The following is an 18,841-nucleotide window of genomic DNA, read 5'->3' as shown; positions in this document are numbered from 1 at the left end:
TTGCTGAGCATGTAATGTTAGATATATGGTATTTTTATGATTGTTATTAATATTGAAGATTAATAAAATTGATATATTTTTATATACTAAATTGGACTTGAACTCCGTTTGTGTATATGGTTTAATGCTCTGAGTATGGAGTGTCCTACTGTGACTTTGTGGCCCAGTGTTCATGCTTCATCTATGGTAAGATGAACAAACATAGGAGCAGTATTGTATCCATTATGGGATTTAGTTATGTTATTGTATTCTGTATTCTTACAGCTACCATTGTGGAAGAGATGGATTATCGTGAACGCGAAGAAGCGTGGCTGACTCAGCTAGATAAAGGGTTCAGTGAGGGTGCTAATGGTAAGTTGGAGACACCACTGGTCTAACTGTAATGTATAAGGAACTATTAAATAAACGTACCCGCCTATGGTGGAATAGGGCTTTTCTGGAGAAGTATTTGGGATGTGGTTTGATTCCACGGGGACTACGTGTCCAAGTATTCCCATCATTCACTATTAATGATACAGAATTTGTGAAACAATGGGAAGAAGCAGCTACTACATGTTCTCGGAAATTCATGGAACTCTTGTCCAAATTTAATGAGAAACAACTAAAGGAGTTGGATGCAGAACTTAATGTAGTCCAAAATGATATCAACAAGTGCCTGACAGGTGATATGGTGCCAAAATTCAAAAGTGAGGTGGATTTGGCCTTGAAAAAATGGGAAACAGAAGTAGTGCAGTTTAAAACTAAGAAGTACCAAAGGGATGTGGCAGACTTACAACAAGATCGAGTATATAAATGGCAGAAACGTAATATATCTAGGAAACCATATTCAAGGAGCCGGTCAGGTTCACTATCTTCGGTGTCCTCGGCTGAGGATAGGACACAAAATATGGATATTGGTAGAACATCATGGGAGAGAAAGGATCATGTGAGAAATGAGTGGAAAAATGGGAAATTTGGCAATAAACGCAAGAGTACAACATCCCCAAGGATGGATTAGAAAACAAAAACAAACACCCTTGAGGTAATTAACCTGTCTACACATATTTTATCTAAGTCACAACAGGAAGTCCTGGGGTTGGGGCTATCATTTTCTACCTGTAACAATTTTGACTTTTTCTCAGCAGTAAAGGATCTGAATCTTTTCTCACGAAAAATTATCTTAAAAAGATTGCAGTATCAACCATCCTCCTCTCACGGTATAACGGATCCAGTGGAAATGGAGGCATTGGAAAATTTGGAGGCATTAGAACGAGAATCTAATCCTAATGTGGTAAGTACCTCTCCACCTTCTATAGCTGCCAGATGTACCACTTTTCCCCCCTTGTCACTGTGTCCACAGGTGGAAATATTCACCAAATTGGTGAAGGAGGACTTCAAAAAAAATTAATAACTATAAAAAAGGGACAATCTTAGTGTGGAACAACGACGGGTATTAGAGGAGATTAAAAAATGGGATGATGTTGTCATAAAACCAGCTGACAAGGGGGGAAACGTTGTCATCTGGCCTGTGGAAAGGTACGAACGGGAAGCTTTCAGACAACTGCGCAATAAAGACACTTATACACAGTTGTCGCAAAATCCCATGTCAAAGTTTCAAGCACAGCTACACAACATTCTAGAAATAGCGTTTGAAAGGGGGATTATTTCGAAGAAGATTTTGGGTGGATTATTAACACAACACCCGGTGGTCCCAACATTTTATTTAATCCCTAAAGTCCATAAGGATCCCGCATCTCCACCAGGGCGTCCTACTGTCTCTGGCATAGGAGGGCTATGTGATGCAACATGCATATTTATTGAACATTATTTACGACCACAGGTCGAAACACTGCCCTCCTATGTCAGGGACACTACGGACGTCCTGGGGAGAGTTGATGGTGTTGTTAACGAGGATGATGTGGTGTTAGTAACGGCAGACGTAGAATCGCTCTACACGAGCATTCGCCATACAGAGGGGATTCATGCGACAAGGTTTTTTCTGGAGTCTAGCAATTTGGAGGCAGATACAAGGGAACTGGAATTGGAGCTGTTGGATTTTGTTCTCACTCATAACTTTTTTGTTTTCAAAGATCGTTTTTTTCTACAGAGACAGGGCACTGCAATAGGGGCGGCCTGTGCGCATTCGTATGCAAATTTATGTTTAGGATATTGGGAAAGAGGCATTATGCCTGAGGGCGCACAGGCCTCCTCTCCCCAAATTTTAGGATGGTACAGATATATTGATGACATTCTGTTCATCTGGCAGAGCCCTGTCTCTGAATTACAGCAGTTCATGGTGGGACTCAATCGCAACAGCTCCAACATCAAGTTGACCTATACGTACAACAAAAAGGAGATTTCCTTTTTTGATATCACTTTGAAGGTGCAGGAAAATGGAGACATATATATACGGATATGTACCGTAAAGAGACTTCAGTAAACGCCTTGTTGCACGCCTCATCATCTCACCCTCGATCCACAATTAAAGCTATTCCTATAGGACAGTTTTTGAGGGCCCGACGAATATGTACATCAGACCATATGTTCGAGGAACAAGCAAGAGATCTGAGCGAACATTTTAATCAACATGGGTATAGTCGACGTTCTATCAGACACGGATATGTGAGGGCCAAAAAATTTAATAGAAATGAATTATTAAGACCAAAAAGGAAAGATAAGAAAGTGGGGGAAAATCAAATCAGATTTATTTCCACTTACTGAATAATCATAGATGGGAAATGATGAGAGACATACTACAAAAACATTGGCCCGTTCTAAAAACTGATTTGGTACTACAAAAATGCCTTCCTGATAGACCCTTACTCACATCACGAAGAAGTGGCAACATCCGAGATATGGTGGTACATAGCCATTATGTGGCAAAAACTCTGGATCCATTTAATGCCGGCAAACAGAAGAACGGATTCTATCCATGTGGGGATTGCCTTGCGTGTAAAAATATGGTGAGGGCCACATCTTTCACGTCATCAGATGGCAAAAAGGAATTTCAAATCAGAGACTACATTAGCTGCAGCACCACATTTGTGGTGTATTATGCAGTATGTACATGTAATCTGATATATGTAGGTCTTGCATGTTCGCACACGGGAACACGTAAGAGACATAATTGCATCGCGTGACGTGGAAGATGTGGCCAGCCTTAAACCAATTCCAAAACATTTTAGGGCACACCATAATTGCAACCCTAAAGAATTAAAAATTAGGGGGATAGACAGGATACGTGCTGGCATTAGAGGGGGGGGGGACTTAAAAAGAAAACTGGCACAACAGGAGTGCCGGTGGATCACCGTTCTGAATACGGTAGCTCCAGCGGGCCTGAATGAACAAGTTAGTTTTAGTTCCTTCTTGTAATTGAGTCTCCATTTATTATGTATTGTGTGTGTCTTTTTAATTTTACTTATTTTGTGTTCTTGTTTTTTAATATAGAAATTAGCTTTAGAGCCATAAAGTTTATACATGTGATGACGCCAAAAAACAAGCATGTTCCAATGAACATTATGATGGGATACCTGGGGAGTCTGTCCCACTACTAGATCTGGAAGATGGACCCAAGAGCTGTCTTTGTTTTATGAACCTATGGGGAAACCTAGGAGCAGCACCACTATTTAATAGTTTCTGTTTTGTAAGATTGCACTTATGTATGTCTATCTGTATTTTTAATAACACTATGACATTTGTCTATTTTCCGATGTCACATATATAATGTCAATTATTTGGAAATATATCTTATTCACTATCTAGCACTGTACCTGTTGTATTGGGCATGGTTATTATTGTTGTTTTTTAGAATTCTAGCACTGCATAACATGGGTTCAGTACTAAGGACATTTTAAGTATATTCGCCTAGTATTCTTATTAAAATTTCTAATGGGGGAGTTCCCTGTATAAATGGGTTGGTACACTGGTTAGCGATGAGTTAATATTCACCGACGCTGCAGCGTAGCTCTTCCCCTATGTGACATGGACGGTTCATCTTCCTTCGCACAGTGCGCATGTCTGTCGTGGCTTGCGTCCCGGGGCATTGTGGACGACGCCTGAGAGTGACGTTTGCGCCTCAGTGGCATCATTTTGGCATCGCTGATGCATTGCGCCATGGTGGGCGCTGGACATGATGCAGTACCCGGCGCGGTCGGCGATGCACATGCGCCATATTTTGTGCGCAATTAGGGATGATTATTTACCATATAAATATCTCCCCTACACACACCACAGTACCGCCCCCTGACGAAGCCAACGCGAAACGCATAGGGGGTGTGCTGTGTGACCATCTGCTGCCTGCTATATGGGTAAGGAAGAGTAACAAAAGAACCACTCAAAGCAAATAGCATCAGGATCCTAGAAAACAACCAAAAAACCAAAACGCAACAAGGATCCTTAAAATATAACTTTTAATATTTAAAGCTAAAAAAAGTTTGTTCCAATATATGCAACAAAGGTATTACAAATTATAGCCCATGAAAGTCAGATACAAACTACCTTACCCTGTCAGGTACCCTATTCTCAATCCCTACCTGACAGCGGAGGTTGGCACCCTAAGTTTCTGCGGTAGGCACCGCCGCTCCTCGACGACTGGCCCTAGTAGCCCTAAATAGACCCTATATTCCCTGAAAGAGACGTGCCAAATCTATCCACCCCAGAAAAAATGAAAGAAATATAAAAAAAAATAAATAAATAAAAACACTACACAAATGAAAAGAGAAAAAATCAAAAAAATAAATATAGCAGAAAAACAGAAAAGATTTTCTTGATCCGTCAAATCAGAGAATCCCTTAAATAGGGATAGTCGGAAATGTCACTGCCAAAGGGGTAGAAATAACACCCAAGTCTCTTTAATCCAGAAAAATATCAGCGGGCCACTCCATCTCATGTATATACTTCAGGGTGGCCCTGTGCTTCTGTACATTCAATGATGTTTCCCAAAGAGGGACATATCCAATATAAATACCCCAAAAAATGAAAGGAATATAAAAAATAAAAAAAACTACAAAAATAAAAATAAAAAATGAAAAAAATAAACACAGCAAAAAAACACAAAATTGTTGTTTGCCAGAGGAAAAAAAAGTCCCTAAAAGGGAATAGTCCAAAATCACATCCCAATAAGTACAAATACCAATGTCTCGTTTATCCACAAAATATCAGCGAGCCACTCCATCCCGTATATTTTTACTCGCAAGAAAAAAATAATAATAAATATAGTCCAAAAAATAAATCCAAAATAAGTCCAATGACTCCAAGATAAATGGATTTCACAAGAGGACAGTGGCCCACCTCATACCAGAGACATCCCAGCAAAAAGAAAAAACAGAGGACCATCAAAGCCGGTTAAAAAAGTTGTCCCAAGACACCCCATAGTTCAATACTGTATCCAATGCTTCTACTCATCTGCGTCCCAGAGGCGTTGTGGGTGGTGATGCGATCATCCAGCTCCGTTAAAACTCCTGCCGGGATGTCCTCCCTATTCTGCCCGACGCGTTTCCCCCCCGTGAGAATCCTGGGGGTTCGTCAGGGGACATGGATCAATGCCACAGAGATATCAAGATGCCGGAGCACTGTACATACCGTTGCCGTCTTATATCCTCATCTGAATGCTCCACGTGGAGAGCGGCCAGGCCCCCTAACCACGCACCCGGAAGTACGTCAGTGGAACGCACCAGCTTTGCAGACGCCCGAAATGACGTTCTAGACAAAGCGGTGTATGTTGAAAACACATACCGCGCATGCGTGCCCATCCGACGCCCGCCACACAAAAATCCAGGGCGGCACGCACACTACATGAATCGCATTTTAGTACTACGCATGCGTACATACTCTCAGCACTTAGAACAGCGCTCATAGAGGTGCATAACCAGAACGCCTAAGCGCTCCAAACTAGTGATATAAATACTCAAAATAGCGGTGCACTTATCAAAAAGCATACCGCACCTGCGCCCAAATCCGACACTCGCCCAGTACAAATCCAAGGGCGATGCGCACACGAGTAACACTATACATACTGCGCATGCGTCAGTTAATGCACCTACAAGAAACGCTGAAAAGGAAGGCAACATACACAAACAACGTTTTTAAATCTGGCGCAGTATAAAATACACCAATGAATTTTCAGGTACCCAACACAACGGCATGTACAAAACACTCCAAAAAATTATAATAAACTGAACAAACAAAAAAAACAAACTAATACAAACTATAAACAAGAATAATACTCCCATTTATTCTAAGGGTACAAATCTACCCAAGCAGGTTAGATACAACTCAAAACCCCTGATAGTTTTAAATGAAGCTAGCGAAGGACATCTGTTCGTTGAGGCCCAAGGGACTCACCGATCTCAGCAGATAGATCCATCTCGTTTCCCATTGTAATATTCTTCTGTCCCAATCACCCAGTCTCACTGAGGGGGAGATCACCTCAATAACCCTAAAGACCAGGGAAGCGGGATCACCCCCGTGTATTTCATTTACGTGTCGAGCCACCGGGGTATCCCTCTTATGTCTAATATCCCCCATGTGTTCTCCCACGCGTACACGGAGTTCCCGCTTGGTCTTACCCACTTAGTCTTTTGGGCAGGAGCAGGTATTCACATAAACCACTCCCATGGTCCTGCAATTTGCAAAATGTCTCATCTGAAAAGATCTACCTGTAGCAGAACTAATAAAAATCTTAGATGGTAGTACATGCTTACAGGATGAACAGTGTCCACATCTGAACGTCCCAAGGGACCTATTTTCCAGCCAGGTACCAGGTTTCTTTGGAGGTGTGTAATGACTATGAACAACCATATCCTTTATTGATTTGCCCCTCCTATACGTAACCGAGGGATATGGGGATATGTGCTCGCCAATGTCCGGATCCGATTTTAAAATCTGCCAGTACCTTCTCAGGATTTGGCAGACCTTTGTCGACTGGTCATCATAGGTGCCAATAAAGCGTGTAACAGAAACACCGTCCTCTTTTCTTTTTGGAATCAGCAAAGAGGACCGGTTAGCCTTGTATGTAGCATGATATGCAGAGTCAATAACATCCCTCGGGTATCCCCTATCTTCAAACCGTTGTTTTAGGTCCACAGACTTTCTTTCAAAATCGCCCAACCTGGAACAATTTCTCTGCAGTCTACAAAATTGTCCCTTGGGGATACCCCTTTTTAGAGGACATGGATGGTAGCTTTCTCACCTCAGCAAACCATTTGTGGCCGTAGGCTTCCGATAAATAGTAGTGCTGAGGAAGCCATCACTTTGTCTCGAGATGAGGACGTCCAGGAAAGTGATATTATCCTCTCCAATCTCGTATGTAAATTTAAGGCCCTCAATATTGCTATTGAGATACCGCATAAATCCGATGAAGGACTCTGTCCCACCTTCCAGAACACCAGAATGTCATCTATATATCTGCCCCAGAAAATAATCCTGGGGCACCAGACATTGTCCTCATCCCGTAAAACAAAAATGTCCTCCCACCAGCCCAGGAGCAAATTAGCATATGTGGGGGCACAAGGGCTCCCCATTGCTGTGCCCCTGAGCTGGTGGTAGAATTTCCCATTAAAAAGAAAAAAATTATGCTGCAAAACAAAACCCAATAACTCAATCAAGAACTCATTGTGTGGTCTCAAATGAACCCCCCTACTGCTCAAAAAGAACTTGACAGCCCTCAGGCCGTCCTGGTGTCTAATGCTGCTATACAGCGCTTCGACATCAATTGAGGCAATGATCGTATCCGACTCAATTGTAATGCCCTCTAATTTAGTCAGGAGGTCCCCCGTATCCCTGATGTACGAGGGTAGAGCCAACACAAAAGGATGAAGCAGTTTGTCCAAGTAAATGCTACAGTTCTGTGCAAGAGCACCCACACCCGACACAATAGGGCGTCCCCTAAGAGGGGAAATCCCCTTATGCACCTTCGGTAATGCATAAATGCTGTAGTTGGGGACTTAGGCAAAAGGAAATCAAATTCACTTTTGGAAATCAGCCTATGTTGTAATGCTGATGTTAAAATACCTGAGAGTTCCTGTAGAAATTCCTTAGTTGGATCACGTCTAAGAACCTCATAGGAATTAACATCCGAAACTATAGCAGAGCACATATCCACATATCCACAACAGTCCATCACAACGATATTGCCGCCCTTGTCCGAGGGCTTAATCACAATAGAGTGATTATTCTTCAGACCTTCAAGAGCCCTCCTCTCCACAAGAGACAAATTAGGGTAGGCAGAATCAAGGGAAGGATCAATCTTATTCAACTCCTCGGTTACCAATTTTTGAAAAATTTCAATGCTACCATAGTCACCTGGAGGGGGCATCCTTTTACTAATTGGCTGTCTAGACCCCTCCTCGGCCAAGCCCTCCAAAATCTCCAAATCAGCAAGGTCATCATATGAAATGCCCAGCTGTTGGCATTTCAAAGCATCGTTTATCTGAATAAAACGTCTCCACTTCAGTTTCCTGGTAAACAAATTAAGATCCTTAATCCAATTGAAAGGGTCAAACCTCGTAGTCGGAACAAAACTAAAGGTACCTTCACACATAACGATATTGTTAACGATATCGTTGCTTTTTGTGACGTAGCAACGATATCGTTAATAAAATCGTTATGTGTGACAGCGACAAACGATCAGGCCCCTGCTGGGAGATCGTTGGTCGCTGAAGAAAGTCCAGAACTTTATTTCGTCGCTGGACTCCCTGCTGACATCGCTGGATCGGCGTGTGTGACACCGATCCAGCGATGTCTTCACTGGTAACCAGGGTAAACATCGGGTAACTAAGCGCAGGGCCGCGTTTAGTAACCTGCTGTTTACCCTGGTTACCATCCTAAAAGTAAAAAAAACAAACAGTACATACTTACCTACCGCTGTCTGTCCTCCAGCGCTGTGCTCTGCACTCCTCCTGTACTGGCTGTGAGCGTCGGTCAGCCGGAAAGCAGAGCGGTGACGTCACCGCTCTGCTTTCCGGCCGCTGTGCTCACAGCCAGTACAGGAGGAGTGCAGAGCACAGCGCTGGAGGACAGACAGCGGTAGGTAAGTATGTACTGTTTGTTTTTTTGACTTTTAGGATGGTAACCAGGGTAAACAGCGGGTTACTAAGCGTGGCCCTGCGCTTAGTTACCCGATGTTTACCCTGGTTACCGGCATCGTTGGTCGCTGGAGAGCTGTCTGTGTGACAGCTCTCCAGCGACCAAACAGCGACGCTGCAGCGAGCCAGATCGTTGTCGGTATCGCTGCAGCGTCGCTTAATGTGAAGGGGCCTTTAGACCTAGTGACAAAACCCTATTTTCCATAGGTGACAAGGTATACGAGAAGAGGTTCATGATGTGGTATTTATCCACAGTAGTCTCTATCTTGGTTGACTTAGAGGAGTCCGGTTTCTCAAATAATAGGGGAGAGTCCCTCGATCCTCTAAAAAAGAGAATGAGGAAGAAGCAGAGGGATATCCCCGTTCTGTACTGCGGGTCTGCCATCTCCGACCCCTTTTCCCTCGTCCCCTATTTCTAGGCTGTTGTCTCGGTACAAAAACTCTTGGAGCCGAATCCACGTCAGAGGATTCAATGTCTGAGGATGATATTTCAATATTAGTTGTCGATGTTACTTGCAAAGCAGGATAAGCCCGTTTTTCTTTAAACTCAGCACTATCTTTTAGAAAACGTTTGTGTTTTCTATCCTTGATCTCAAGGTGGAACCTATCTACTGAACTCTTTAAGGATTCCTCTCTAGTGACAAAATCAGGGTCAGTTTTAAACGTCAGAGTTTTTTCAATCAGTTCCTTCAATAACGTAGCCGTTTTTTCAAAAGTCTTCTTCTCCTCATCAACCAGGATTTGCATGAACCTTAAAGATGACAAGATGGATTCCTCCTCCCACCTTTTTAGTAGTGTAGGGGATGCACACCTGGGCGCTGGTACCAGATGTATCCTCAACCCAAAAGGTATGATCTTGTTTTTTATATAGTTTTCAAGAGATTGTACCTCCCACCAGGATTTTATATTGTTTTTATACGCATTAAGTAGGTCTGAAAACAAATTTTTCAAAGTGGGGGTAACCACCGTACCCCCTGAGCCTTCAACATTCGAGAAAGCCTCCCTTGCATCATCAAACCATTTATTCGTATCTAAGGGTCCTGACAGGAAACCCGCCATACCAACCAAAAAAATACCAACAAAAGAACCGCTCAAAGCAAATAGTATCAGGATCCTAGAAAACAACCAAAAAACCAAAACGCAACAAGGATCCTTAAAATATAACTTTTGTATTGGGCGAGTGTCGGATTTGGGCGCAGGTGCGGTATGCTTTTTGATAAGTGCACCGCTATTTTGAGTATTTATATCACTAGTTTGGAGCGCTCAGGCATTCTGGTTACGCACCTCTATGAGCGCTGTTCTAAGTGCTGAGAGTATGTACGCATGCGTAGTACTAAAATGCGATTCATGTAGTGTGCGCGCCGCCCTGGATTCTTGTGTGGCGGGCGTCGGATGGGCACGCATGCGCGGTATGTGTTTTCAACATACACCGCATTGTCTAGAACGTCATTTCGGGCGTCTGCAAAGCTGGTGCGTTCCACTGACGTACTTCCGGGTGCGCGGCTAGGGGGCCTGGCCGCTCTCCACGTGGAGCATTCAGATGAGGATATAAGACGGCAACGGTATGTACAGTGCTCCGGCATCTTGATATCTCTGTGGCATTGATCCATGTCCCCTGATGAACCCCCAGGATTCTCACAGGGGGGAAACGCGTCGGGCAGAATAGGGAGGACATCCCGGCAGGAGTTTTAACGGAGCTGGATGATCGCATCACCACCCACAACGCCTCTGGGACGCAGATGAGTAGAAGCGTTGGATACAGTATTGAACTATGGGGTGTCTTGGGACAACTTTTTTAACCGGCTTTGATGGTCCTCTGTTTTTTCTTTTTGCTGGGATGTCTCTGGTATGAGGTGGGCCACTGTCCTCTTGTGAAATCCATTTATCTGGGAGTCATTGGACTTATTTTGGATTTATTTTTTGGACTATATTTATTATTATTTTTTTCTTGCGAGTAAAAATATACGGGATGGAGTGGCTCGCTGATATTTTGTGGATAAACGAGACATTGGTATTTGTACTTATTGGGATGTGATTTTGGACTATTCCCTTTTAGGGACTTTTTTTTCCTCTGGCAAACAACAATTTTGTGTTTTTTTGCTGTGTTTATTTTTTTCATTTTTTATTTTTATTTTTGTAGTTTTTTTTTATTTTTTATATTCCTTTCATTTTTTGGGGTATTTATATTGGATATGTCCCTCTTTGGGAAACATCATTGAATGTACAGAAGCACAGGGTCACCCTGAATATATACATGAGATGGAGTGGCCCGCTGATATTTTTCTGGATTAAAGAGACTTGGGTGTTATTTCTACCCCTTTGGCAGTGACATTTCCGACTATCCCTATTTAAGGGATTCTCTGATTTGACGGATCAAGAAAATCTTTTCTGTTTTTCTGCTATGTTTATTTTTTTGATTTTTTCTATTTTCATTTGTGCAGTGTTTTGATTTTTTATATTTCTTTCATTTTTTCTGGTAAGGAAGAGTACCAGGAATTACGTTACATTTGATGTTAGATAGACAATAATATTTGGTCCTGGGGGTCTTTTTCTTGTCCCACTAAAAATGATAGTAGCACTAAGCACCTTATTTATGTTATGGCAGTGAGTGGCTGATCACACAGGTCTGGTACCGTTGTTGCTTTCCCTTGCTGAGCATGTAATGTTAGATATATGGTATTTTTATGATTGCTATTAATATTGAAGATTAATAAAATTGATATATTTTTATATACTAAATTGGACTTGAACTCCGTTTGTGTATATGGTTTAATGCTTTGAGTATGGAGTGTTCTACTGTGACTTTGTGGCCCAGTGTTCATGCTTCATCTATGGTAAGATGAACAAACATAGGAGCAGTATTGTATCCATTATGGGATTTAGTTATGTTATTTTCTGACAGAAGCTATCAGACTGTAAGAGGGTGAACTGTAGTCCCACTGAGAGGGCACTAGGACCCTGTGGTTTTTGCCTATTGCAGAAGAGAACAGACCGTGCAAAACTCCCAGAGACAATGTGTGCTGCTGGGTGGGGTCTAGTGTCTCGGGTGTAAAGTGAAACTTGGAAGTGAGAGCTGAGAGAGAAAAAGGCGGGAAGCAAAGGCAGAAGCTGCTGTGATATCTTAAAGAGAGACTGTGTGTGGATTTACTGCAAGTGTTTTTGGAGGAAAAGAAGCTTTTGAGAGACTTTTTGTTGCTAACGTTCCCCTGGAGAAGAGCTAACCTTTTGTTTAACTCTGTGAGAGACTTGTGTGGCTAACGTTTCCTGGAGAGGAGTTAACCCTTTATTTAACAAAAGACTGAGACTTTACTAAGAACCCAGTACGTATTTGGAAGTCTGTGGATTCCCTGTGCATTGAGTGGAGAACCAAGTCTGGACAGACTGCTGATACAGAGACGGACGGATTGTCGTGGAAGCATTCCTAGGAGCTACAGAAGCAGAGACAACATCGTGAGACCACTAATTAAGTCCCCGGCGTTTGGGCTCGGCATCGGCCGACAAGACAAGAGGAGTTTTGCTGTAACTTATTGGCGCTGAAAATATGAACTGGCTGCAGCCTGTGCGGATTCCTGCCTGAGAGGAAATCCATCTCAGGATACGGTACCATAGTTATAGATACCCGGGTATCTCTGCTCAGAGTGTTAAATTGTTACTTTAGAGGTGTATCTTATATTAGAGTTGTGTAAGTTATACTCAATGTGCCATTCCAGGGGCTGCCTTAATAACACTACATTCAATTTACACTTGTTCCTGCTTTTAGTTGCCTGTTAGGTAAATTTCTTACTAGTCTGTTGTAGTACACAGTTCTCAGGAGACCTTGAGTGGCACAGTGATTTCAGCTGCTGCTGAGCTAGTGTATCTTTGGGGTGCATCTGTCTTAATATTCTCCATATTACCTTGATTATTTTGCCTTTGAGTAAATACCGTTGGAGATTTCTGCCTTGGTCTTGGTTTGTGACTCACTGGATCTTATTCGGACCTCTGGTCATTACATTTTTGGCGTAGTCGGCAGGATCCAGTGTTTGTCATGGACGAGGGCGATGGTGGAAATGACCCCGCTGTATCCGCATCCTCCTCGGGAGTTGGGGTTCCCCTGGCAGCCGCGGCGACTTCGGGAGGGTATGTGCCTGTAGGAGCTTTACTTCAGCACATGCCGAAATACGATGGGCGCAATATGGCGTTGCAAGATTGGGCTGAGAGAATCCGGAGTATTCTGCGCATGTGTAATTTGACCCCCGCGTTACGCGCTGAGCTGGCATTAAATGCACTGGAGGGTGATATTAGGCGTATGGTGATGGTGCGCCCAGAATCAGAGAGGGATACATTAGAAAAGATTTTGGAACTGTTAGAGGGGAGTTTGGGGGGCCGAGCGCGCGTGGCCCAGCTTCGGTCCCTATTCTTTAATCGTCCCCAGAGAGAGTGTGAGTCCCTGATGCAGTACTCTAATATTTTGCAAGAGATGTTGAATGAGATGCAGCGACTAGACCCGGGGGCCATGGGGGCATTCCGGGAGGTAGACCGCTTGCTCCGGGACCAATTCATCACCGGTGTAGCCAATAGACTTCTCCGGGACAAACTGTTGGAAATGGTCCGGGTTGCACCAGAGTTATCTTTCTGGCAGATTTACCGAGCTGCAGTGGAAAGGGAAGAGAAATCGGCCTATGTTCCCGAGGGGTCAGTGAACAGTGCCCAGCTGGAGGAAGGTGGTTCATCAGGGTCGGGGGGAGAGGGGCTGGTAAGCGTGGTACAAGCTCTGCGTGCTGAGGTGAAGGAGTTGAAGCTGAAATTGTCTCAACTGACAGTTGATCCCGCCTCTACCCCCTCGCGGGAACCTCCTGCCTCACCCCCTGGAACGGTGACCCCGCAAATGGCCAGGTCGTCCTATCATAATGAGTCAAGCCCTCGCCCACGAGGAACAATCACCTGCTGGAAGTGTGGCCGCCAGGGACACATCTCGCGTTACTGCCGGGCGCTTACAGCGACAGAAACCCCGTCGCCGGCTTTAAACTTCCGGCCGCTGCCATGAGAGGGCAAGCAGCAGCAGCCCCACCCACACAAAGCCCTCGACGGAATGAACAAGATTTGTTTGCATGTAGTCCAGTGATAGAAGCAGAGTTTGAAGGGCGGAAGATGAGGTGCTTGGTTGACACGGGATCCGAATGTACTATAATGCCTCTAGAAGTATATGAGAGATACTTCAGTCGACTAGTGATTCCAGAGGATGGCCGAGTGATACGACTGACCGCCGCAAATAATGGTCAATTGTCAGTAAAAGGGATCGTGTGGATGCAACTAAAAATGTTTGGTCAAGAGCTGGGGCAGAAAGGGGTAGTACTGGTGGATCACCCCCCTAGAAGAGGGATGGAAGTGACGCTCGGAATGAACGTGCTGCGAGATTTGAATCACCAGATGTATGCCAGTGAAGGACCCCGATACTGGGCCCGTGCGACAAGACACCGACCCACACAGAGAATTCTACACCGTCTAGTGCTGAGTTGCGACTTGCTGAAAAGTGCGGTCCCAGGTGGCCGGGTGGGCCGGGTCCGAGTGACTTCGAGGGCCCCGATCCTGCTGGGACCCAGACAAGAGGAACTCTTAATGCTGCCTGTGGGAGCTGCACAGAGATTGAATGGGCTTGAAGTGCTACTTGAGCCCGCCCGAGAGGGTTCCTCATTTGCCAAGGTACATGTGGCCCGTTCTTTGGCGATTGTGAAGAATGGACGAGTACCGGTCCGATGCATCAATGTTTTAGATGAAGCTGTTGCAATTCCCGCTGGGACCATACTGGCTGAACTGTTCGTACCGGCAGAGAAGGTGCCGGAAAATGCAGGGTTCGAATTGCGACCAGACCAACAGTCATCCTGGACATTCGCGGTCGAGGTAGGCCGGACTGAACCTCCTACGGAGGAATGGAATGTTCATGTGATCATGGAGCAGATGGGAGTGGATCGGGAGAAGCTGACCCCCGTGCAGTTGGAGCAGTTGGAGAGAGTTTTGTGGGAACATCAAGAGACCTTTTCCCGACATGGAGAGGACTTCGGGTGTACCCAGACGATTGAGCATGAGATTCCAACGGGGGATACTCCACCCATTAGAGAAAGATATCGCCAAATTCCTCCGGCGCTCTATCAAGAGGTGAAGAGCATGGTGGCCAGTATGCTGGACAACCAAGTGATCCGAGAGAGCCGGAGTCCCTGGGCGGCCCCTGTAGTCTTGGTCCGCAAGAAGGATGGGACACTCCGATTTTGTGTGGACTATCGGAAATTGAATGCCCACACCGTACGGGACGCATATCCTTTACCCCGTATTGAAGAATCCCTGTCGGCCCTGGGTCGGGCCAAGTATTTCTCAACGTTGGATTTGGCAAGCGGGTACTGGCAGGTCCCAATGGCTGAAAAAGATCGGGCCAAGACGGCGTTTGTATTGCCAATGGGGCTCTTTGAGTTCAACCGGATGCCCTTTGGCCTCGCTACCGCCCCGGGAACCTTCCAATGCCTGATGGAACATTGCTTGGGTGATCTAAATTTTGAATCAGTCCTGATATATTTGGACGACATTGTGGTGTTCGGAACCTCATTTGAAGATCATCTGGAGAAGCTGCGTCAAGTTCTCCGGCGGCTCAAGAGCTACGGCCTGAAAATAAAGCCAAAAAAATGTCAGCTGTTACGAAACCAGATTGAATATTTGGGGCATCTGGTGACCCCGGACGGGGTACTACCTTTAGCCAGTAAGATTAAGGCGGTACAAGAGTGGCCACCTCCTTGTGACCTGCGAGAAGTGCGGGCCTTCCTGGGCCTAGCAGGATACTATCGGCGGTTTGTGCCTAAATTCTCACAAGTGGTGAGTCCCTTGAATGAACTTTTGAGAGGGACAGCGCTGGGTCCTCGAAATCGCCCCATTCCATGGGGGCCCCTACAGAAAAAGGCATTTGATGGAGTGAAAACCGCCCTAATGAGTGCCCCATTGCTGGCCTACGCCCGGTTTGACACCCCTTTTTTGTTGTATACCGATGGTAGTCTTCATGGGTTGGGGGCAGTACTAGCACAGGTGCAGGACGGCCGAGAACGAGTGATTTCTTATGGCAGCAGATCTTTAAGAGACTCCGAGCGAAATCCGGCTAACTACAGCTCATTCCGTCTGGAATTGCTGGCCCTGGTGTGGGCAATGACAGAACGCTTCGCCGAGTATCTAACAGGAGCTGAGGTGCTAGTCATGACAGATAACAACCCGCTAGCTCACTTAGAGAATGCAAAACTGGGGGCGTTGGAGCAGCGGTGGGTCGCCAGACTGGCCAAGTTCAATTACCGCATTAAATTTCGCTCTGGTCGAGAGAACGGCAATGCAGATGCATTGTCAAGAGTGCCCCTTGGGTCATCCGGGGAAGATGTTGATGAACAACTTGAGGATACTGAAACTCCAGCTTTGGGGCAAATACCTATCTTCCAAAGTGTGGTACACTCAAGTGGGGTGGCCACCGGGATGCCCTGTGTCCTGGGTAAAACACCCTCAGATTGGACAAGAGTCCAGGATGAGTGTCCGGACGTTGCACTTGTGCGCCGTTGGGTACAAAACAAGGCCTGGCCCAGTGCAGAGGACAAGGCTCAGTTGTCCATGGAAGGAATGAAACTCCTTCGACAATGGGATAAATTGTGTGTGGAACAAGGTCTTTTGTATCGTAAGGTGTACCTGCCATCGGAGCTGCAGCATCGGTACCAACTGATAATTCCTGTGGGGATGGGGCCGGTGGTCGCTCGTGAGGCGCATGAGAAGGGGGCCCATTTTGGAAGTGAAAAGACACTTCAGTGGTTGCAGCGAGTCCTCTACTGCCCTGAGTTGGGAGGGATGGTGGCCGACGCGTGTCGGCAGTGCCGAATTTGTGGGCTCAACAAAAGCCCTGAGCAGCGGGCTCCCACACAGTCTATTAAGACTTCAGCTCCACTGGAACTACTCATGATTGACTACGTGTTGATAGGGTACTCTACATCAGGGTACTCCTACTGCCTGGTGATGACAGATCACTTTACCAAGTATGCTGTAGCGGTGCCGACAAGAGATCAGACGGCCAAGTCGGCGGCTGAGGCAGTGTGCCGACATTTCTTCCAAGTGTTCGGGTGTCCGCAGAGAATACATTCAGATCAAGGGGCCTGCTTTCAGGGAACGCTGATGAAAGAGTTGCACCAGCTCTATGGTATCGAGCAGTCGAGAACAACGCCTTACCACCCTCAGGGTAACGGGGCGTGTGAGCGTTTTAATCGGACCCTGTTGCAAATGTTGAGGTCCTTAGAGAGTCAGCAACAGACATGCTGGCCTGAGTATCTCCCCGAATTGATGTGGGCTTACAATAACAGGGTGCACAGTACTACTGGTTACTCACCACACATGTTGATGTTTGGTAGACCTGGCCGAGACATTGAGGATTTGAGCATGCCAGATCCCTCCTCCGCCCCCCTTCGGACTGCATCCGAGTGGGTACGAGAGCATCGGCGGCGGTTGAGGGTGGTGCATCAGGTGGTGGGTGACCGCCTTCGCCAGGTGGTCCATAAGGACACGCGACCTGTACAAACAGAGCTGTTCTCTCCGGGAGACAGAGTGTTGGTGAGGACAAAACGACGGTCAGGAAAGCTGAGTGACCGATGGGAGGCGATACCGTATCTGATAAAAAAACAGGTGAACCCTGAGATTCCAGTGTATGAGGTCGAACCGGTGGGGACAGGGGGGCCAACCCGTAATTTGCATCGTAACATGTTACAGCGGTGCTGGTTTGAAGATTCGGCGCCTACCCCCCTAGAGCCAGAGGCCATGTTTCAAGGGGCGGAAGCTCTGAATGATCTTGAGTTTGATGGTGTGCTTACTCCTGCGCCTGCTTATTTGCCCCCTGTGACCGATCTGGCCTCGGGTGATGAGAATGTTGGGGATATGGAGGATGTTGTTAAGGAGAGTGCATCAGGTCAACTGCTTGGTCCTGACGCTGTATCACAGGACATCGAGCCGCAGGAGGAGACAACTCCACTTACGCCCACTGACACGACCATGGAAGAGACTCTAGCTCCCTCTAAGGTCGCACCTGTTGATGTAGGACTCAGGAGAACTACACGATCTACGGCAGGAATACCGCCTCAGCGATATGCTCAAGATGAATTTGAGTGGGAAGGTATGTCGAGGACGCCATCCTCTAGTGGGGTGGCATGTAAGAGGGTGAACTGTAGTCCCACTGAGAGGGCACTAGGACCCTGTGGTTTTTGCCTATTGCAGAAGAGAACAGACCGTGCAAAACTCCCAGAGACAATGTGTGCTGCCGGGGTGGGTCTAGTGTCTCGGGTGTAAAGTGAAACTTGGAAGTGAGAGCTGAGAGAGAAAAAGGCGGGAAGCAAAGGCAGAAGCTGCTGTGATATCTTAAAGAGAGACTGTGTGTGGATTTACTGCAAGTGTTTTTGGAGGAAAAGAAGCTTTTGAGAGACTTTTTGTTGCTAACGTTCCCCTGGAGAAGAGCTAACCTTTTGTTTAACTCTGTGAGAGACTTGTGTGGCTAACGTTTCCTGGAGAGGAGTTAACCCTTTATTTAACAAAAGACTGAGACTTTACTAAGAACCCAGTACGTATTTGGAAGTCTGTGGATTCCCTGTGCATTGAGTGGAGAACCAAGTCTGGACAGACTGCTGATACAGAGACGGACGGATTGTCGTGGAAGCATTCCTAGGAGCTACAGAAGCAGAGACAACATCGTGAGACCACTAATTAAGTCCCCGGCGTTTGGGCTCGGCATCGGCCGACAAGACAAG

The sequence above is a fragment of the Ranitomeya imitator genome, chromosome 6 (assembly GCF_032444005.1).
Source record: "Ranitomeya imitator isolate aRanImi1 chromosome 6, aRanImi1.pri, whole genome shotgun sequence".
Classification (NCBI taxonomy): domain Eukaryota; kingdom Metazoa; phylum Chordata; class Amphibia; order Anura; family Dendrobatidae; genus Ranitomeya; species Ranitomeya imitator.
This window is presented reverse-complemented; position numbering follows the sequence as displayed.